The sequence below is a fragment of the Gallus gallus genome, chromosome 1 (assembly GCF_016699485.2).
Source record: "Gallus gallus isolate bGalGal1 chromosome 1, bGalGal1.mat.broiler.GRCg7b, whole genome shotgun sequence".
Classification (NCBI taxonomy): domain Eukaryota; kingdom Metazoa; phylum Chordata; class Aves; order Galliformes; family Phasianidae; genus Gallus; species Gallus gallus.
In genome coordinates this window covers 105,864,508-105,887,119 of record NC_052532.1, presented here as the reverse complement: position 1 = coordinate 105,887,119, position 22,612 = coordinate 105,864,508, and the positions used below count along the sequence as shown (strand labels likewise).

The window sequence follows — 22,612 nt, the reverse complement described above, 5'->3', positions numbered from 1 at the left end:
AAGGCATTTAGCCATTGCCCGAACAGAGACTACTCAGGAGAGGAAGGATGTTACAGGCCTGCTGTGCATCCTTTTGTCTCATCCTGCTACTAAATCTCTCTCCAAAAAATAAAAACATCAGCATTGTGGGAGCCAATACTGTTGAAAATTCTGTGGTCCTTTGGACCCCATAAGTGCCAATTCATGTTTTGCTAACACAAACAAGCAAATGGCTTTTTCCTCTCAAATAACATAATAATTGCTTTTTATTTATTTATTTTGCACGGGACATTAAACAGTTGGACTTGTGTATCATCCAAGATCAAATTAAAGACAGCATGACAAGTTAGCATGTGTCTTCCCTGCAGAATAAGAAAAAACATTGTTCACGTACTTGCCAGCACCACCCACTTGTCTAGCCTGGAGGGGCCAAGTGACATTATCCAAGGTGAGTGTAGCTCACAGGTACTTTCCAGTCGTGGGAATGCCATGATTTGCCTCTACTGCTAACCAAGTCTAACCATGGTCGTACATTTTAAGAGTGGAAAAGTTCTCCAACAGCATTCCTGAGTCTCCTTGTTCCCACGTCTCCGCGTGTCCTCCCACACCACACTCCCTTCAAGTTGGATCCGCTTTTAGTTTCCTCTGGAATTGGAAAGCAAATATTCCCCTTGGTCTGCTCCCAGCATAACCAATACCAACTCCAAAGTCCTAGTTAACTTCTGCTTTGTTGAAGCAGGATACTCTTCCAAACATGCAACAGTGGACCCAGGGGGCACAGTCATATCCTGCTGAAGAGATAAAAACAAACGCCAGAGCTTCTGCTATAACAATACAGGTAGTCATGGTTGCAATGCCATTGCAAGCATTTTGGATTTGAACATTTCCACAGTGGATTTGTAGTACCCAGGAAGGCCTCAGCACCTTGAAGAGCCACGGCTAGTTGCACACCAAGGATGCTGGAAGTCCAGCAGCATCCCAGCTCCATGCTTTCATTATACAGAGCTCCACAAGACATTTCTCAGTACTCTGAACCCTGTCCCATCTTTTTCCCAAGAAGACTTCTATGACCTGCCCCAGATGCACGTTAAGACAAAGGGTCGAGGAACACAGCAGTGGTGAAGAACAGAGAAGGCATTAATATCCTCCATGATGTCTGCACTTTATTTTCCAAATTAATTTCCAGTCTGACTCTTCAGCTGCAGTTGCTGTTTCTCAGACTGCACCTGGTTTGGGAGTTAAAAACGAACATATTTCTTGTTGCTGTTGGCAAATAGGTCAGACTTGCTTGCTCCAAAGTTTGTACTTGTTATGTATGTACATGTGAGTTTAATAAAGTTTGTTGTCTGTTTAAGCTCTGTTGTTGTCTGCTCAATTGTAGGGAAGTGGGAAGCTGACACTATGCCAGAAATTTTCTTATTGAAATCTAACAAAACAGTAAGCAATCTAAACAAACCAATAATATGGCACCCTATGTCCCCAAACCAGCACGCACTAAGAGCTTCATTAAAATTGATCTTGAATTCAGCAAGTAAATCAACACTCACCCAAGACAATACATTAAATTAATCAAGCACAAAATATCCCATACAGATCAGCAGGCCAAATGTTTTTCAAAAATAAACCCAACTGCAACTTTCGGTTCCTGGTCCATATCAAAGTACCACGATGTTTCACCACGAAGCAGCACATATAATTAGCAATCAATTACTCATTAAAATTGCCCCATGAAGCAAGCATGTGAGCACATACAATGCTTCTAATTCCCCCAGGCTCACTGGGCTCTGGCCCAATCTCATTATAAAAGCACTTCTGGGTGTACCGAAAGGCAAAAGAGTTGGTTCAGGCTCAGGGCCCGCTCCCTTGGCTGGGTGAGCTTGTGGTAGGGAAAGCCAACCATGGCCAGGAGCACCAGCTCCCAAATGCTCTTGGGGGTTAAATCCTTTCTCCTGCCAGCCTCCTCCACTGGCAAAGCTGCCTCTCCTGTAGGACTGCAGACTTTCTGGGTGCAGCTCCAAATGCATGGTCCCTCTCAAAGTGTCCTGGCCTACCAGTGCCTGTGTCACTGCAACAACGCCCAGCTTCCTCTGGTCTGCAGATGCCTGATATCCCCAGAGCTCAGTGCCATGCACACTACCAAAGAGAAGCACAGCCACTTTGCTCAGCAAATCCTCCCCAGCAAGAAAGCACTACCTGTTGCAGTTAAGGTGTTTGCAAGCTTTGTAAACTGTCGAAGGATGAGTGGCAGCACCACTGCAACTTGAGAGCCACATCTTACACAGGAAGTTCCATCCAAACATGAGGAAGACATCTTTACTTTGAGGGTGATGGAGTGCTGGAACAGGCTGCCCAGAGACGTTGTGGAGCCTCCTTCTCTGGAGATATTCAAGACTCGCCTGGATGCTTTCCTGTGTGGCCTGCTGTAAGGAACCTGCTTTAGCAGGGGGTTGGACTCGATGTTCTCCAGCGGTCCCATCCAACCCCTACAACTCTGTGATACTGTGATACTGTGATCCTCTGGCATTGTTTCCAGTATTCCCCTGCTCCTGCCTGCTGGGAAATGACCCTCACCAAGCATCTGTCACAGTCAGCCTAGCACCTGATTTTCCAACACCGGGTGAAGCATCTGTGTTTCCACAGCCACACATTGCTTATCCTACTCTTATGGTGCCAATGGCTTTTATCAGCAAAGGGCTCCTCCAGGTGTGGAAATCCCAAGGAAACACAGCAGCTTCCCAGAATATCCACAGGCAAGAATTAAGCAAGTGACACCCACAGGAGCTGTAAAAGAGGCAAACATAAAATAGCCTGATCACTACAAAAACAAACCAGCAGAGCTCCTCACGGGCTAATGGGCAGAAAAGATCCATTTCTAAGAAATTAAACCAAGAAAATTGAGTCAGTAACTGTGACTGAAAAGCATGGGCATACTTAGCAAAACCTGCTGTCTTTAAGAAATTTTGCTGCCTCTTAGTGTGATACATCAGCTGGGCAACTGCAGGAGGGCTCACCTGTTCTGGAGCCTAAGCTTGCAGGTTCTGAATCACGACAGCCATTTCTGTAGAGCTCTGAGCTGTGCAGGAGAGCCCCAGTGTTCCAGAAAGCCTGCTCAGACCATGGGTTGGTAATGTGGGTTGAAAGACAGCCTTCTAGGGAGCATTCAGGAAAGGGAGCTTGGCCAGGTGAGTCATGGTCTTGTTTTATGCCACTGGCTTTTCAGATAGACACCAAAAGAAAAAAAAAAATCTTGGCACTTGATCTGTTAGAAGAACGGCCTAGAAGTATTATGATTAAAAGGAGTGATTGAGCATTGACATTCAGTGTTTCCATTTTTCAACAATTTCTGTGGGTTTTTTTCTTCTTTTTTTCTTTTTTCTTTTTTTTTCCCCTGTGGTCTTTGTACAAACACCAGAATAATAGCAATTTATTAAGGACTGGCATTCACTCAAAATAGTTTCCCTTAATGTGAATGCTCTTACTGACACTGTAAAATTTATTTAGAGTTTCTCTTTTTTCTTCTGTTCATTGTTTGGATGTACCATAGGACTCCAATAAAAAAAGGTTATTTATGCTAAACAGATGTACTGTGAAAAGCCAGATGCAACAGGGATGATAACCAGCAGCTGGACAGGCCCTAGCAGATAAGTTGCCTTTGACTATAGGTTTTCTTGGTATCTGTAGTTGTTATAGCAACTTAAAATAGAATCATAGAACAGAACCATAGAATCATTAAGGTTTGGAAAAGACCTCTGAGATCACCTAGTCCAACCGTCAGCTCATCCCCACCATTCTCACTGACCACGTTCCTAAGTACTACACCTACCCTTTTCTTGAACACCCCCAGGGGCAGTGACTCCACCATGTCCCTGGGCAGCCTGTGCCACTGCCACACCACTCTTGCTGAGAAATTTTTCCAAATATCCAACTTGAACCTCCCCTGGCACAATTTGAGGCCATTTCCTCTCATCCTATCGCTGTTACCTTTGAGAAGAGGCTGACCATCACCTTGCCATGACCTCCCCTCAGGTGGTTGTAGAAATCGATGAGGTCTCCCCTGAGCGTCCTCTTCTCCAGACTAAACAATCCCAGTTCCTTCAGCCACTTCCCACCAGACTTGTGCTCCAGACCCCTCAGAGATTCATTGCCCTTCTCTGGACATGTTCCAGGGCCTCAATGTCTTTCTTGCAGTGAGGGATCCATAAAACTTCCGTCACTCTGCTTGCAAGTACACGGAGATGCTTAAGACAGAAATTGAAGTCCACTCTGATGTCCAAAGTCTGACTAGTGAAGTGACCATCAGCTCTAAAGTGCTGTGCTTTCTGAGCCTCCTCATATCTCCTAATAGCTTTCTCATTTGAAAAAGAAAATAAAGCAAGTAGAGTTTAAAACAAAGCAACATGAAAAGCCTAAGATAATCTAAGAAAGTTGAAGTGCTGCCTGGATTTATCTCAGACATATCCAGCTCCAGACCTGGTCCTTCTAGGCCAAGTGGAGTATGTCCTGATGCTGCCTAAGGCTTGTAGATGAAGCAAACACATCATCTATTCCTATTCAGAAATGTTTACAGAAACACAGCATGCTTACAGCAAGGTGCACTCAAACTGTGTCCCCTGGTGCCTCAGTTGGACACAGTCCCAGATTACAGTGCTAAAGATCAAGTAAGGGACAAACACGTGGAACCACACAGTCTCCAGAGCTGCCAAACACCTGATCCCTGCACAGTCGGCGAAGGAGGATGCAGGAGGCATGGTACAGGTGTGCTGTGCGAGGTTCATGATTTCTTCTCCCCTTTGACCACCAAGGGAGCCAAGGCCTGGAGAGTAGGTGGTCTGAATCACGTCACTCTTTCAGCCAAAGACATCAAAGTGGGTGAGCAGGATACAGCTGGATACTCCTACTTTCTCCTAAATATGAGCGGTGCTTCTGGCTCTCCTCCACGATTCATTCCATTGACATTGTTTGGTCTTCATCCTATAAAGCATTCATTTAACTCAGAGGGGAATAAAAAGTCAATTAAAAGGAAAAAAAAATAAAAAGAAGTGCAACAATGAATTTTTAACATATTGTCCCAAATAGAAAGCTGGACCAGGTGCAGACTCATGATTAGAATCAAGTGATGGGAAGAGGTCCAAAGCGTTCAGCTGAACTGATTGCAGAGCCCAGACTTTCAAGGCTGTATACAATAAAGCAACTCATTAATAGCTGGACTTTCACCTTCCTGGCAACAGATGAGTCATGTATTTGAGAAGATCTGTGCCTTGGATTTTAAGAATGGAAGAGATCAGGATCACAGGGCAGACCATTTTTTTCAGCATTAAGATAGCATAAGGGTAATACTTTTGTCTACCTACTTCCTTAGTAGCTTCTGCAACACCAGGCCAGAAGGGAACCACTGACCCAATGTACAGTTAAGCATATCAACCTCAGCTACAACAGCACTTTGCTAAGATCTGAGTATACGTTACTTTTCTTATGTATCTCACTTTCTTCATCAGTGGCCATCACCTCTCCAGTTCATAGAAGAGATTACACTGGAGTAAACTGATCTGTGTTTACAAGATAGGCACTGTCTTTTCATTATCCCTAAAGCCCCAAGTCAGCAAAGTGATTAACCTTCTGAGAAATGCTCACTCCTTTTCGGAACAGCATTTGATGTCACATTTAGAGCATCAACAAAGCAGGAGAAGCAATCATTTAAAGTATGAGGTAATTTGAACTGATTAGGTGAGCATTTCCAAGAACATTTTGACAGCTATTTTCAAAGCACAGGGAAGCAATTGCTTCATTGCATGATTAGGCAGAGCAAGAGAACTCCACAGTTGCAAAGCTCAAAGTTTCACCTTGTGTTTTTTGGGGAATGTAATGAATGCATGTGGTATTATATGTGTTAGCACATTTCTTGGACAGAAATGATTGATAAATCTTCTTGAAACCAATTAAGGGGGAAAAAAAATAGATAGGATCACACTATGTCAGGTCCTTCCTCCCCACAGGAAAGTAAGAAGCATCCAGAGAAGCTACCAAATAATACTTTTAATTTTCACATACCTCTTCCACCCACTCATTGTGGGGTCACTGGAATGACTTTGCTAGCTTCTAATATTTCACTGGCAAGAAAGATTCCTGGGAAGTAAAGAAAGTGTCCAGGTGACAGAGTTCCAGATATTCACCCTTTGTATCTTCTCCAAAAATCTTTGGAGAGAGAAAATGCAGATCAGCCTCCAAGTTACATCTTCTTTCCTGAGGTAGAATTGTGGTCCTTTTTCTCAATACTAGGTTTGGAAGACATCTCTGACCCCTTGGGAGAGAAAAGAAAACCACAGACTTTCCCAGAATAACCACATATACCCAAGCTTCCCTTCCCTAGAGGAGAAGAAGAGGGACTCAAAACCTCTAAGATTGTTTTAGAACTCCTATGGCACTTAGCCAGAAATTTAAAAAAGAGTTCATGTGGCCATAAATCGGCTGAACTGGTCAATGTGCAGAGACAACTGACCAAAAAGACTCACCCAATGCTAGATGATTCACATTTCTGAGAAAGCCATGAAACAAAGGATTTTGCCTTAAAAAGCAATGGGTTTCTTGACTTTTCTTAGAGTCATAAGATACTGCATGAACTTTTATGATTACAGAGACTGGCATAACTGTATTAATGAAGAAACTACTTCCAAAAGTATGCGGATATTTCCTTCAGTGCTGGCAAAATGACAAGTACACACCAGGTGACCAAAACCTCAACATCCTACACACATAGCCAAAAAAATTCTTGCACAAATATTCTCAGAAACTCCTCTGTCCTTCTGAAAGATAATGACTAGAATATTTTTGCCTGTTGTATCTCCTATTCCCGTGGATTTTTTATGTTGGGAAACCATGTATCTGCCTCCTTTCAAATACAGTTCCTTTCCATGTGACAAGGGAGGACATTCTTCTGGAGGCAGAACTAATGATTCTGACTGTCTCAACTTACATTTTGATAGTAATTGACTTTTAGAGTAAGCAAAGCCATTCTGAAAAATCAGTAGTCCTAAAGACATTTACACTCAAAATGGATTCACAAAGGAATGTTTTGGAACAGAGTAAGTACCTTATATTATTTTTTTAGGAATAAACATAGATACCAACAGCAAATACTAGGGAATGTCAAATATGCTTAAGAATCCTGTGCTCTGATTAGATTCTCCATTGCTTGTAGACATGCTATGAATTGAGAAGAGAGGACTCTCATGTTGTTTTCTACATGTTCTAGTCTGCTCTTAGCTAACTAACAGCCCTTTGTATTACCCTTGCCTCTGCTGTCCTGGGTTAGAGTCGTCCATGTTGTATTTTAAACATTTTTGCAGGAAAATATCCTTATGCTCTCTACTCCATTCAGCAGGGTGGCAGGGTCAAGTTTCCTGATGATCTATCACTCAAAATGTCAGTAACTCACACAGTCCTGTGACTGGAGATACTCACAGAGTCTGTAAGGCACTCTGTTCTGCAGCCCATTGCATGGTAGATCCCGTGAATGGAGAATGAAGACTGAACAGGGTAAGGTTCACGCCCACATTATATGACACGTGGTCACAAGTTGTGTGAACGTTGCTAAAGGTTAAAGTCTGGACATTGCCTCCCTTTTCTAGTAGACATACCCTGATTTATGGCAGGATGAAGGACCTTTGGAGATGCTACTGTCGGTGCTTTCTGGGTCCTGTCTTTCCTACAAAACAAAAAAATGAAGATACCCACATATGAAAGCTGTATTCTCCACTGGGTCATCACAGCACAAGTGAACCAATCCTGAGCATGATTTATGGCTGTTGGGTCATGTCATTACATACAACTTCTATGCTTTATGGGAGTATAAGCTGATTAGTTCATAGACTGACAGCTAGCAGGTTGACAGTTAATGGGCTTAATGCAGTGGTGATGCAGGATTTTGTGAGATTACTTGAATGCCTATACTTGTTCTAAAAATCCCATTCAACTTCTGGTTACACTGCTTAGGGAGGCAGCAATGCAAAAACAGAGGTAAAGAAGCAAGGTATTTTACAAAACCACATGACAAAAGCTGGAGCTTCACAAATCAGATTCAGCAGAACTGTGCTGATTTATAGGAGATGGACCACATGTATCTGATGCAACTTAGTGTCCAGGAAATAGATCATCGGAGCTAGTTGTCCAAGATAGCAGAGCACTGGGATTAAGTTACCTAACAGGGCCCTTCTAGTTTAATACTCCAAAATTCCTTCAAGATTCATAAAGGACCTAGGGCAGAAATCTTAAACTTTGCAAAGAAGATTCATGCTCTACTGGTTACTACAATAAATAAATACTTCAGAGTGCTTTTATTTTTAAACGTTGCCCTCTATCTTCCTGAAGCTAAGAAATTTGCAAGGATCAACAAGTCAGAGCAGGCATCTCCTGCTTTGTGAATAATGCAGTTAGCCCTGCATTACAAGGTTTCACTAGTGCTTTTTAACTACTGGGCACTTTTCTAAATTGGAGACCAGACACACTGGTCAGCAAAATGAAAAGACAGGGCCTCAGGCAGCATTCAGTTCGTAAGTACCTGCCAATTTGTTTTGCAGTTGCACTGTTATTTAAAAATGACAGTGTTGAATTAAAAGTTTCAGTTGGGTATGGAACTTTGCAGCTCCATAGCACATCTGCCAGGGCTCTCTATCTGCCAGCCCATAAAACATCCTGCGATCGAGCGTGCCAATCTAAATTAACTGGGTTTGTGGTCAAGTGGCATTCACAGCTGAATTCTGTGTAGAAATCCTGAGAAGGAACAGCAGCAATATCCCCTATACCTGTAAAGTATACTGAAAATAAAGAAATAAATACTCAGGAAAAAAATAAATAGGACAAGTACACTCACTGTTCTCAAGTTCTTTTTTATGAGGTTGAGCAATATTTATTTGAAAACTGTAAAACCACAAGTACTTGGCATCTGCCCTCTTTGATCACAGCATAGTTTAATGTGGGACAGGGGCATCATTTAGCTGCTTTTAGCAAAGTTAAAATTGGCCCTTTGAATCATTACATTTTTCTCTCAAACCCATCTGTACATGGATGTGCTGAGCCACCACTGTATTTTTAAATGAATACATATACACCTCCTCATGTTTTCTTCCTTGGCTTTCCAATATTGACAGCTGAAGTCAACTGATCGACCATTGGCAAAAATGAATGAAAAGTCATCAGCACACAACATGGCCACAGATGTAGCTCTTTGCTTTCTTTGCCTTAGCTTGCAAAAGTATCCACTTGTCATCCAGTTCACACACAGGTAATAAAGACTGTTTAACATTGTTTTAATAGATTGAGATCATCATTTCAACAGAGCTTGTGGAGGATCATCATTATTTTATTGGGCTAAACCAGGCATCATTGCAGTTTTCCACAGAGAGAAGAAAATGATCTTGGCTTCAACAGCAGGTTTTCTTCACTAAAGGCTAAACCAAAACAAACCAAGACAGGTCTTCAGGATCTGTCCAGAGATGATTTAGTCTTAAGACAGACAACTTGTACTAATGACTTTCATAACAAAATAGCTTGTTTTCATATTCATCTATCTGCTACTTCTGCTACCCCGTAGCAGGTTGGCCAGTGTGCATGGCTATAAACAGTAAAGTGGCCTGGTCCTCTGGACAAAGACAAAGCTGTGTTAATGACCTAGGGACAGGTGATTACTTGACTTGCAGTTGTTTGGTGCTTCTCCTCTTAAAAATTATCCTGGGCCATGGGTGATCTCAGGTGCCAATAGCTCTTCCAATCTGTGTATACTTTAAACAGGGTAAAGGACATGACCAGAGTACCAGCTGCTGAATGGTTCTGTTCTCAAGAAATTCATTTCATCTAAGAACTGACCTTCATCAAACAAATATAATTTCATATGTTTCTTTGTCAGCAAAGCTAAGGTTTAAATAGAAATGTTTCCATTTCAAGACAAATATTCCATACCCTGATGGTTGTGGTATTGCGTTTGGCACGTGCAGTCCTAAATTCAAGTCACTCAGATTGAAGCACAGTAAAGGTTTGGAACAAAAAAAAAAAAAAAAAGTCAGCTCTGCTTCAGGCAAAGCAGGGATTTGAAACCAGATTTCTTGTATGCCAAGCCAGTAACTCAATCATCAGGCTTTGGATCACAGAGGTCTTGTCCATGGGCCAGCCAACCCTGAAAGCAACTGTGGAGGGAAACTTTCAGACCAGTTCTAATCACTGCAGCAGGAAGAAAAATGACATTGGATTTTATTATATCTGGCTCCACAACCTTGGCTCCTTATGAGATATCCCAAGGCAAGCTTCTTCAGTTGAGGGCCTGATTCATGGAACTGATTTCTCTCCTCCCATCCTGATGGACAGGATGAGTATTAGTATCATTTTTGCTTGCCTTATAACAGGAAAAACTTCTCTAAAAGAGTGATCAGGCAGTGGAATGGTCTGCCCAGGGTGATGGTGGAGTTACTGTCCCTGGAGGTGTTCAAGGAACGTGTAGATGTGTTACTAAGGAACATGGTTTAGTGGGCAACATGGGTGGTAGGTGGACAGTTGGACTAGATGATCTTAGATGTCTTTTCCAGCCTTAATGATTCTGTGGCTCTACATTCACTGCATGACTTTCATTAAATTAACTTGGACTACCCAGTGGAACCAAGATTTTTCTTGTTGTTAAAGCTGGGTGACCAACTCAGCGAAATTCAGTAATATAACAACTGTTTCTGTATACTGGAAATTTACTGGTTTCAAATATTCCAGAAACACTAGAAACATTCCAGTACTATGGAAACACCTAGTATTGAAAAAAATATAGACATCAGAAACAGCAAAAAATGACCTCTTATAGACATATGTCCATGGTTTCCATGTTTCTGTTCTCTAGGAGAAAGTAGATCCTGTATGGCGTGAATAGAAAGTCATCACTGTTTCTGAGTGACTTATGTTTTAAAATGTTTTCATCCTAAGTCTCTTTACCTTTCTGGATAAAGAATTAGTCAGAGCGACACTTGAACTTATCACCTTTTACTGCATTGCAACAGCCCCATGCATGTAATCTTGGAATAGAGGAGATCCTCAAAGTCACATACCCAATGGCTTGCATGAGAGTTCCAGCTACCAATAAATTAGAGAGGCCTACACTTCCACCTCACACGCTTATTTGAACAGAAATGAAGCCAGTTTTCACATAGTTCTTTTTCAGTTTTCCACTGCATGCATTTGTTTATGTACATATTCCTTGAAATTTTAAAATCATGAGATACCCAAATTCACATGTAGTTGGTGGCAACAGGGCTTATTTAATGCCACTAAAATTGTCAATATTTCTCTAATCAATGCAAGACTAAAACAAGTATATGAGAACACAAAATTTAAGCAAAAGAATACAAAGTTTATCTTAATGCAAATAATATCTTTTTTTTTTTTTAATAGTGATCCCTGCTCATAAGAATAAATATTTATCTCCTGAGAGATATTTTGTATCACTGGATAAGAGGAAATGCCCCTTTGCCATCTAAGAAAGAACAGCATTAGGTGAGCTATTATAATGTTTGTCATCCTCTGTGCTATGTTGAGTGGGACAGATGGACCAATTCTTTGCATAAGGGAGTGTCACTACTCATTTATTTCCTGTTTATCTGCCAAATCAGCTAATCCATCAGCTAATACACAAAAGAAACAAAAAGCTACAAATGATTCACAAGCTGGCTGGCTAATGAAAATCTAGCACTAATTCACCCAACCTCTTTTAGTGGGAGCAGCTGAAATCTTGCAGCAGCCCCTCCAGAGCAGCACTGAGGGGCTTGGACTCATCCCAGTGAGATACAGGGCACCTATCAGAACTGGCTTTGTACTTGTTTGCTGCAGGCTCCCTGTGTGATGGGTAAAAGTAGGGGGGATGGACAATGCTGTATGCAGTACACTGACAGATTCTTTTCTCTGCTGATTTGACAAGATGGCTTATCAGAGCTTCCAAGTCCCACCTACAGTCTTATTAAAGCTCTGCATCAGAGTAGCTGAACAGTGTCACTTTTGAGGTAAAAATGAAGTCCCTGGAGCTTCAAACTTATTTGGACACAGAAGAAAGAGTTACCCCTTTTGCTGAACCAGTATGACCCTCTTCCCTTTAAGCCCTATCCCTCCTTGAATCCCTGAACATAAAATCATTGAATCATAAAATATCCAATAAAAAGTTGGAAGGGACCCACAAGGATCATCAAGTCCAAATCATGGCTTTCCACAGGACTACCTAATACTTAAACGACATTTCTTAGAGTATTTTCCAAATGCTTCTTGAATTTCAGCAGGCTTGGTGCTCTGACCACTTCTCTTGGGATCCTGTGCATAAACTTGGGGAACAGAGGCTGGACATAACATTAGAAGACTAGCTGGACATATCATTATTTCCATGGAAACACCTCCAGCCAGTCGATAATACATACCCAGAGTTACCTCCAGGATTCTGAAAATGTCTGTCCTTCTCCTGAGGTTGTGAAGAGGCCTTCTCTCATTGCTGAAAGGTTCATAAACTGGCTGGGCTCTTCTCACATAAAACAGGGCTGTTCTGGCCATTCCCAGTGGCCCCTCCAGACCTGTGCTACCAGCCATACTCTTAATGACAGAAGAATGCACCAGGACCACCTGATGGCCTCAGACTGGGTTGGTCAAAGGCTGGGTTGGTCAACAAAGTTCTATGTCAATGTTAGGAGACATCACAGTGCTGTTGTTTTTCCTTCACTGGCTGATCTTTTTAATTTTAAAGGTTAGTTGCCTCCCCGTATTCTGCAGCACAAAGTCCCACATACCATACTGCCACCATGAGAAGATATCCACAGGCATGTCCAAAATGTCAGCAGGCAACACAGACAAACAATCAAACAAAATATTTTCTCTCCCACGCTTGGCTCTTATGCCTTCAGAGGCAGCTTCCAGGCCACCCACAGATTCAGGTTCTCTTGCCTTTCCCTTTCATCCTGCCTGTCCCTTTCATCCCGTCTGTCTCTCTTGTCACCCCTGCTCCTGCTTTTTCTCAGTCCTTTGCAGGAAATACCTAACAAATTCCTGCCGGAGCTGGAGAGTTGCGTAGAGCTGATCAGCAACTGGCAGGTACTAAAGGGAGACAGCTGCAATGGAAAGAAATAGTAAGTCCATTAACAAAGCTGGAGTATCCTTGTACAGTGATTGTAACATTTAAGCTTATCCCAAAGCTCACAACATACCTGGTCTCTTTTTACAATGTCAAGATAAAAATTGCACCAGAAATTGAAAGGATGGCCAGCAGCCAAGTGAGAAAATACAGAAACTTAACACTTCTCTGTTAACAGCAAGGGCAGCAAAGCTATAAAGGAGTTATTGCTAGTTCAGTAAGTTTACAGCACAGAGAAAGTTGTTGCTTTTTTTGTCAGGATGGCTGTTAAAGAAAAACCCTTGAACAAAGGAAGGAGACAGAGTGATGCATGGATTTTCCCAAGTTGGCAGTACCATGGACGCAAGGCACTAAGGCAGGGTCCAGTCTGGATCAGGACATCCCACGTGGTCCCTCAGAGAACATCCACTCTCCGAGGCAGGGAGAAAGACATCAGAAGAAACACAGCAACACTGCACTGCAGGGGAGGCAAGGAAGGTAGCCAGTGGTCTGAGTGGGAAGGAAACCAAGGAAAGTCAGCTGCCTGAGACACAGGAGACAGAAAAGACTGAGGATGTCAACACAGATGAGGTGCTGGTGAAGAGGAGTGGGGGTGGAAAGAGGGAAGGCTCAGCCCATAAACAGATCTCCACATCTGGCCAAGACACTGATCCTGGCCACATGACGCTTGTATAGGGAGGAGGAGTGGGAAAAAGGAAAAACCACGGTCCCAGAATTACCTAGGGAGACATGCACAGGAATGGTCACCAAGATGTAGACCCAGGTATGTATTTTCAGCTGCTAAGCTGTTCTTTGGTGATGGTTGTGCACACATGCTGAGCTGTTCCCACAGACAGCATGGGTTGGTTGACCCCATCTCCAATGAAAGAAGGGGAACCCACCTCTGTTTACCATAGAATGGTTTGGGTAGGAGGGTACCTTAAAGCCTACCCAGCCCCAACCCTCTGCCATGGGCAGGGCTGCCCAAGGCCCCATCCAACCTGGACTTCAGCACCTCCATGGATGGGTCACCACAGCTTCTCTGGGCAGCTGTGCTAGCTCCTCACCACCCTCTGAGTGAAAAGTTTCTCCCTAACATCTAACCTAAATCTCCCCTCTTTTAGTTTAAGCCATTCTTCCTTGTCCTATCACTATCAGATCATGTAAAAAGTTGGTTCCCTTCCTGCTTGTAAGTTCCCTCCAAGTACTGGAAGGCCACAATGAGGTCTCAGGTTTATCAGGTTGAGAAAGCACACCTGGGCAGGGCTTCAGGAGTTGCTCTGCTTTAGTAGAACTTTAAGTAATTCATTTATCCATGTTCTTGGATTGAATTACCTAGAAAAGGTTTCATCAATGGTTTGTAGCATCCCAGAGAAAAAAGACTGACTCTGGGTTGTTCAGTTACAGTCAGACAGGTGTAAACATGTAACAAAAAAACAAAAGCAACCAGAAAAAAGTCCTTACAGGTTCGGCGGCTTTTAGAATCCTGGAAAAATAGCAGGTGATTTCAGGAAGGAAAAGAAAGGTTGCAAACTGTTGAAAGTACAAAGCCAGGCAAATAGTAGATGAATACCAAGCCAGAGAGGGATTCATGTCAGGAAAGCAAGCTGCAGTTTAATTATGTGCTGTTACTATAATTTGAGTTGATTTCAGTAGACAGATGACCTCTCCATAGTATTTGTCATATCCTTGCAATCTCTCAATTAGCTGCTGCTGCCAATATCTAGCCCAGGTGGCTAAACGTATAAATAAGCTCTTGAGTTAATCACTGATTATTTGAAAATATTTTGTATTAAAACAGTGTGTGCAGAGACTGCGTAACTAAACAACAAAAAAAAGTGTTCAATACTTCTAACCGCTGTGGCTGTTTTTCTTCCAAACCAGGTTGGGGGAAAAAAAAAAAAAAAAAGAAAAGAAAAAAAAAAGAGAGAGAAAGAAAGAACCAAAAAGGAGGGGGAATTAAAAACTAACATTAGTCCAAACCCTTAGAGAGCAACATGTAACAGCTTGAGACAAGTAAAGCACGCAGAATTTGGCACTGAGTATTGTGCTACAAAACAAGGAACATACACTTGAGTGCATTTCCAGATCTCCAAGGAAGAAAAATACCTAATGCCCAGAGTGGATTAGCTGAAAGGATCCCAGGCTGCTAGATGCATTTCCCAGAGAAAGCCTTTAGCAGACTCTTAAAAGTGCAAGAGGTAACCCTGGGAGCAGATCCCACTCTCAGTAGTATGGCAGGAATGGGGCCTAAATGCCCACAGATCATATCAGAGGTAATACAGCAGAAAGCAAGGCCCCTTTGAGAAGTTATATGCACATATTCCCTTGTTATAAATACTTCCAGGTCCTGAAATAAATAGACAAAGGAATACATGTTTGCTAGTTTATTAGTTTTAGTATTTCCTGCTGTACTTTTCCACCATCAGTAACTGAGATTCGTCTCTGCTGCTCTTGGGCACCATGAATATTTTCACACCAAAAAGAGCATCTTGGTCAGTTTCTCCCAAAACTCAAACAACCACGCACTTGGGTCAATAAGGAACAGCAGCTTTTCTCAGCCCTGTGATTTCACTCTAATTTATGGTCCTGACAACAACACAAGAAATCACTTTTTCCCTTATCTTTTGAATACAGGCCTAACTGAGAAATTCCATCTATTTCTGAGGCCTCACATGCAGTTTCCTGCTTTCTATAGGTAATAATGCTGATATCCTTGTGTTCCATGTCAGAAAAAATGAAACATTTGGGTCATTAGCAGATAATATAACAAGTTATGTGGTAGAAACAGACATCTTAATTATGGAAGCAAAACCACCACTGAGAACTTGTGGGGAACAAAACTCGTGCTGCTACATGACTTCTCCACGTTTTGTGTGAAAATTATAGATGTGGAAAATGTGTTCTTTGGACCACAAGAAACTCTTCAGTACTGAGTTGCCTTCAGAAAAAGAAACCTGAGAAGGGAAAAAAAAAAAAAAAAAAACATTTGCCATCTCGTTTAACATGGCTAATGCAGAGACTAATCATGATTTCAAGTCAAAAGGCATTTCAGAGACTCTCCGGTGCCATGCCAGAATGGGCTTAATGTTGGGTCAAACTGTGGGAACAGATGTGGAGTGAGACCCTTTACTGAAGGAGTTTGTTCCATTGCCTCTGAGGAAATAGCCTCAGAACTGGGATACTGAGACAGGCATTCGGTTCTGGTGACAGTCCCACTTGCAAGTACATTGCCAAGCAATAGTCAACGCGCACCAAATTTATCCAGGAGGAGTATTTTTTCGCCCACATTGTTGGCATTACAGGTTTGAAATCCAAGGCAACTGAGGGTATCAGTAGAAGAATATGAAGATCTATGGCCTGCCAGAACAATTCTTAATATTTGCAGCCAGCTCCTGGGAGATTCACATGGCTCCTTCCTGGGGTATTTACTAGCCTCTCCCATTGCATCTTACTGGGGACACATTGGATACAGAGCCTCTAGGAAATCTCTTGGGCTACTACCACTGCCAGAGGAATTCATCTGGCTTACAATGCACCCGGTTGCTGACTCCAAGAGGCTCCCAGGAGAAAAAGGGAAGCCAACACAGGCCTCTGCCATGAGAATACTTCTTGCAGTCTGCTCCAGCAGAAATAGACCAAAGCATTAATTTCATGGCAGCTTCCTACTTCTCCTGGATGCTTTTAGGGACACATGGACATGCCTGAATGCATGGGCTGGGTAATATAGAAGCAGCCCAAGAGTTGTCCATGAGTTTGAAGAACTGTTCTGTCTTTTGCAAGCTACAACTTACTGAGCGGTTAAGGTTATTGTGACCTGCCAGGCTGAAGGTCAGGCTCCATACTTAGAGCTAAAAGAGCAGTGATCACAAGGACCAAGTATGAATCTCATGTGTTTCACTTGGTGTTCAGGACAAGTCCGGGCAAACTAGCATCTCTTCCTGCATGGTTGGCTGGGAAGCACACTTCCAGTCTCCTTCCTCTGCATCTTGGAATGGATGATTACTTCAAAATATGGGTTTTAGGAGGAAGACAGCAGCATCTTTACTCCAAATGGCTCCTACATGGGATCTCTAGGTCCTAGCTCTGAATTAGGGCACTGAAGGTCACACCCCACTTTTATAAGGCAATGAAATTCACTCAGTGTCTAGCTTAGGTCTCAGTTGTGGTTACCTGGAGATGTTCCTCAGGCAAATACAGAGGTAAAATTAAAGAGAGTTGGTAGAGACAAAGAGTGTTCCTGCCCTGCAGATCACAAACTGCTATGGTGATGCCTGAATGACCCTGAACAACCAGGTTGTAGGCCAGGCAGAACACAGCTCAACCAGAACTAACTTCGGTGTTTCACTGCCATTCATTTTTTATGATCACCCTGTGGCTCACAACTAGGACAACCATGTTCTTCTTCAGTGTCCTCCATTTCAAGCTTTTTGATAGCCTTGAATAAGGTGTCAGAAACAAGATCCCCTTGCTATGCAGTGAAGCTAGCCAAGTCAGATGCAAACAGGCAACCTGAGAGAGGTAAGGAAATGCTACAGAAAATATATCTATCTACCAATAGCTGAAGAGGTAGATCTGAAGTCATAAATGGACTAAAAGGTGCAAATCTCCTTTCTTACATTCGTATTTAACTAGAAACGGTAAGAAAATCCATTTATGTGCTCATCAAGCTGTAAAAGCTATTGTAAAAGAATGTGAGAGAGATTAAGCGAAATAGAAACACATTTTCCTAGCTATGTGGTGTTCATGCTAATGTATCAAGGGAGTTACTCAATGAATCGGCCATGCCAATAATTCTTCCTTATTTGTGAGGGATTGGAGGAAGTGGAGTGCTAGAGGAAAGCAAAATGCAGATTTTCAATAAAAGGGGAGGTTCTATTATTACACTGGGCAACTTGATCATGTTTCCTCCTAAATGTACATATTGTGCTTTCCACAATGGGTTCTGATCATGGTGGTGCATTTTAGATGCTTTAAAAATACAAACAACAAAAATTACTAGCAATCAACAACAAATTGAATGGTCCCTAAAATTACCCTCTTGTAAGTCTGACTGCTGTATCTAGCAGTAATGGAGCAAATATTAAGAAAAATAAATTACTGAACATCTGGAAAATAACAAACTATTGAGAAATACATGGCACAATAAATCTGTTAAAAAAAGATATGGCTGCCTTTTTTGACACAAGAAAAAAAAAAACGCCTGTAAGAATACACAAAGCAATACGTGTATCACAACTACATTAGCCTCACAGTAAAACATTTGTTCCAGCATGAAATAAAATCTACGGTTTTGGTTCTTTTTCCCATAAAAATGGAATGAAAATAATTGTGTTTTTTGGCAGTAAATTATTTCAGTATCAGAGCTTCTAGATAGGAAAGAAAAATACTAGCTAGCATCATGTAAACCATGGGGCTAGAAATGCTTAAGGCATCAGTGTTGGACCATGTGCTGCTGAACAGAGTATTTCATTTTGTAGCATTTAGATCTGTCCTTCTCTCTTCTTGCAATACCATGTGAAATTTGCCAGAAATACATCGCTCTGTGTGGATATTTTCATTGTCTGGAGCTGAAGTTCAGGAGGGAGAAGGGGAGGGAGGGAGGGAGCTATTTATTCTCTCTCTTTATAAATTCAGATCACTTCTGAAGGTTTGCATAACAAAACTTACTTAACACTTTTTAATCATGACCTGGAAAGAGAAATTCACAAATGGGAAATTCAAGCTGGTACTACTTTACCTCCCACTTACATTGCCTTCCTCAAATTGCCAGCAGTAAGTCCTTCCAGAGCTAGCCCACAACACAGTAAAACACTCATGCATATGTTCAGCTATTGGTGCAGTCAGTAGTCACTGAACTTAAGTAACTTAACTTAAGGCTTGGAGGCCTTTTTATATCATGAAGATGCAGTAGCTACTGAGAATTCTCTCCTCTATGCAAGGTCACAAGAGAAGGTGCCAGGGTGTTTATTGCCTACAAGAAAAAGAGAACACTGCCATGGATTTCATGAGTAATCACTGAGAATTAGCAGGAGTTCCTACTGATTGGAATATTTAAAATCAGATGAGACAAAACTGTAGGAATGAACACAGTAAAGAACAATCCATCCTCGTGCAGGCCTGGAATGAGAGTTCTCAAGGATCTGGGCAGTGCGCGACCAAGGCCGGGATATCTTTTATAAATTGGAAACCTTGAGAAAGAAAACCTTCCACAAAAGGCTACACCAGGCCACAGTGTCTTCTCTCCCTGCAGGGTAAACATGGTATGTGAATCCCAATGTGATAAAAAATAACGAAAAAAAAGAAAAGCGGTGCCTGTCTTTCCTCTATTTATTAATAATTTGATTTATGAGAGTTTCTAAAAATAAAGAAAGTACCAAAACATATGACTGACCAGTGCCCTATGGCTTTCTCTCTCATGTGGAAACTTGAAAGTGTTTCGTCAATTATTCCACATTATGTGAACTTCATAGGACTACTGGCAATAGCAGAAACAGTTCTGCTTCATAGGGATAGTTATCTGCTTTTTACCAGACTCAGACGGGTAAATTGGTGAAAAGCAGAAATGGAAGGTCATTTGGCAGCAACACATAAAACATACTATCTGTAAACTCAGAGAGATACCGTACAGATGACAAGGCATGTTGGGCTGCTTTAGCAGCTGATGGAAATAAAGGAGATTTTTGTTACGTTTTGCAAATACAGCAGTGCCCTATCCTCCAGAACTTCAAGCAAGAATGGCAGTATATTTCTGACACTTCATTTAACTAGCAGATCATAATAAAGTTCTCATATCATTTCAAATCAATTTGAAATAGTAAACTTGTCTTGTATTTATTTGCAGTAAACCTAAAGACTGAGGACAGAAAACACTGTGTGCCAAGGGAGATGTTTAATTTGACCAAAAGAGAAACATCCCCATTTTCTTTTAAATAAAATTCAAGCACACTATGAACTGTTTGCTGCTCTGAATTTCAAATATGGGAATGTTTCAGATTAGGAGTGGAAGCAAAATGTCTCTTTTTTTTTTTCTTTCTTTTTTTTTTTTTTTTTCCTATTTGGGGTTTGTGTTTTTGGCTAAAGGAATTGGGTGAATTTGACATGACACTTCATGAAAGATGTGGGAATGCTAAACAGAAGTAAAAAAGAGGGCCTGAGAATGATCCAGCAGTTGGCAAACAACTCTTGCAGTGGCATTCTTAGAGACCTCATGCTATTCGGCTCACAGGAACAGAAGATGGATAGGCCATAGAAAACAACCAACACTTTTAATCCCTGTCACCAAAGTTGCAGCAACATCCAGTGGCTGGGAGATGGATCAAGATGGTCAGGAGTGGTTCGGAAAGAAGTGAGATGCACTGCAGCACCCAGAGAGACCTAGAACTTGGGGAACCCCAGGCAGAAGTACCACAACAGCACAAGTTCAGTCCAGAGGCAGCCTGGATATCTCAGCCCCCATGATAAGGCAGCTTCAACCTGCATGCTGGTCTCACTCTTCTAAGATCCCAAATTCATCAGTATCCCTTTCTCCATGCTGGTGCAACCCTTGCAAAAGGCAGGATGAAATGCCACTGCTGCTTTGTGGGTTTACTCCTAGTTAGAAGTGGCTGTATGGTTAGGGAACGTATTTAAGCTTCAGTCCAGTTTCTAGTATGAGATTATTCCTGTAGCCATTAGCCATGTGCATGTACATGACCGCTTTGCTGAACTGAATCCTATGTCATGTCCTTCCTCTCATCTCAGACACTTTCCTTCAGCTGTAATCCATGTGAGCAGGCTAGTAGTACGCAATAAGCTTGAATAAGTTCGAATGTTATTGAGCTGGCGTTTGGCTGGAAGAAAGCATGGAGAAATAGAAAGGTAAAAAAAAAAAAAAAAAAAGACAAAAAAGGAACAAAAGGGGTATAAACAAATGTCAGTACACACAGAATGAGAATCACAGAACAGCCCAGGTTGGATGATGGACCTTGAAAGACCATCATTAGGTCCAACCTTTTGTGGAAAAGAGAGTTTCGATGAGATTGTGTAGCACCCTGTCCAGCTGCGTCTTGAAATTCTCCAGAGATAAGGACCCCCTCACTTCCCTGGGCAAGTTGTGATCAATTGCAAAAAATGTCTTTCTTATGTCAAGATGAAACCTCTCCCACTGCAGCTTATATCTATTGCCCCTTGTGCTCTTCATGTGGCACCTTGAGAAAGAAAAAAGCCTCCGTCCACTTTGGAGCTAGTCTTTTAACACTAGAGAACTATGATAACGTACCTCTGAGACTTCTCTTTTCCAGAGTGAAAAGACTCAACTCCTTCAGTCTTCCTTTAAAGGGCAGGTTCTCCAACCCTTCGATCATCTCTGCAGACGTCCCTTGGGCCCTCTACGGTCTGTCCGTGTCTTTATTGAATACGAAAGAAAAAAAGATGAGGAAGCAAGAGAGAACTTCTCATCTAAAACCGCCATATACCTACCATACATGGGGTGTTTCTGAAAACATAGCCACGAGGAAGTGTTTTCTCCCTCACACACTGAGTTTGCTTTAGCCACAGTGTTTTTAATTCACCATTCCCTTGCAGAAAGTAATGGATGAATACCACAGTGGTAAAAGGCTCACTATTCACAAATCCCAAACTAGTTTGTGATTTACAAAACCTCAAACTCCTCGAGGTTCACTTCTTGCTGCGAAGTGACTCACTTCATATAATGAAGTCTCAGTATAATAAAACCTGGATTAAGCTATTGTAGCTGTTAGCTGAGCCAAATCGTTTTGCCAAGTTGCTCTCAATACTTTTTAAATGAATATGTACGCACACACACACACAAAAATCCATCAAAAAAACACATAGAACAAGAATCAGTATATATCACAAAGCAGAGCAATGACCTGATGATGTAAATGAAATCGTGGTGCCTCATTACCTTTGAGAATACAGGCATGGTATAAAGTATGTGAACAAAATGCTACTTGCCACCTTGAGGAGAATGTTCTGGGTACTTTGTGCTTCTCTGCAAGAAAAGTCTCTTCAGGCAGGTATGCTGTCACCAAAGAAGCCATTGCTTCACCACAGAGCAGTTTAAAATCAGCAAGAAGCCTCACACTGGCTGTTTTTCCAAACTTTCTTTTTTTCCTTCTCTTTTTTTTCCCTCTCCTGTATGCACATACTGTTCTAACGTTGCATAAGGTTAGAAGCAAGAACCTGGAACACACAGCTGAAACTGCTGAGACTTCATTCTCTATGTGGAAAATGTGTAAAGCTTTTGCATAAAATAATAATTCTTACCTTTGGAAGTACCCTGGCTCCTGCTCTAGCTGCGGGATAGAGCTCAGCACTTCCTTTAGACTTACACGTGAATGCCAGGAGAACTTTAACCAGGACACCTGCAATGCTTGGGTTATTTTGTCTTTTTATTTGCCAAAAGTATTCTTACTATTTCCCTAATGTCTCTCAAAAGTTCTCAGTTTTTCAGGGAACACAAGTCCACTTTAGGATATTCACGGACACCTCTCTCTCTTACAGCAAATGGGCTGTCAT

General features: G+C 41.9%; 1 long non-coding RNA gene across 9 annotated transcripts; it reads right to left on the bottom strand.

Moving 5' to 3' along the window:
* Positions 1-227: 227 nt before the first annotated feature.
* On the bottom strand, positions 228-22,405 carry LOC101748003. 9 transcript variants are annotated; one of them, XR_005847760.2, is made up of 8 exons: positions 22,361-22,405; positions 21,351-21,476; positions 18,842-19,064; positions 12,408-13,088; positions 7,438-7,681; positions 6,028-6,277; positions 2,173-4,950; positions 228-1,205 (listed from the first exon to the last, which is right to left on the bottom strand). It is a non-coding gene; the product is annotated as an uncharacterized LOC101748003 (long non-coding RNA). The 9 variants fall into 9 exon arrangements; XR_005847759.2 differs by having other exon boundaries at positions 228-2,760; positions 2,991-4,950; XR_005847758.2 differs by having other exon boundaries at positions 228-3,191; positions 3,961-4,950.
* Positions 22,406-22,612: the final 207 nt, after the last annotated feature.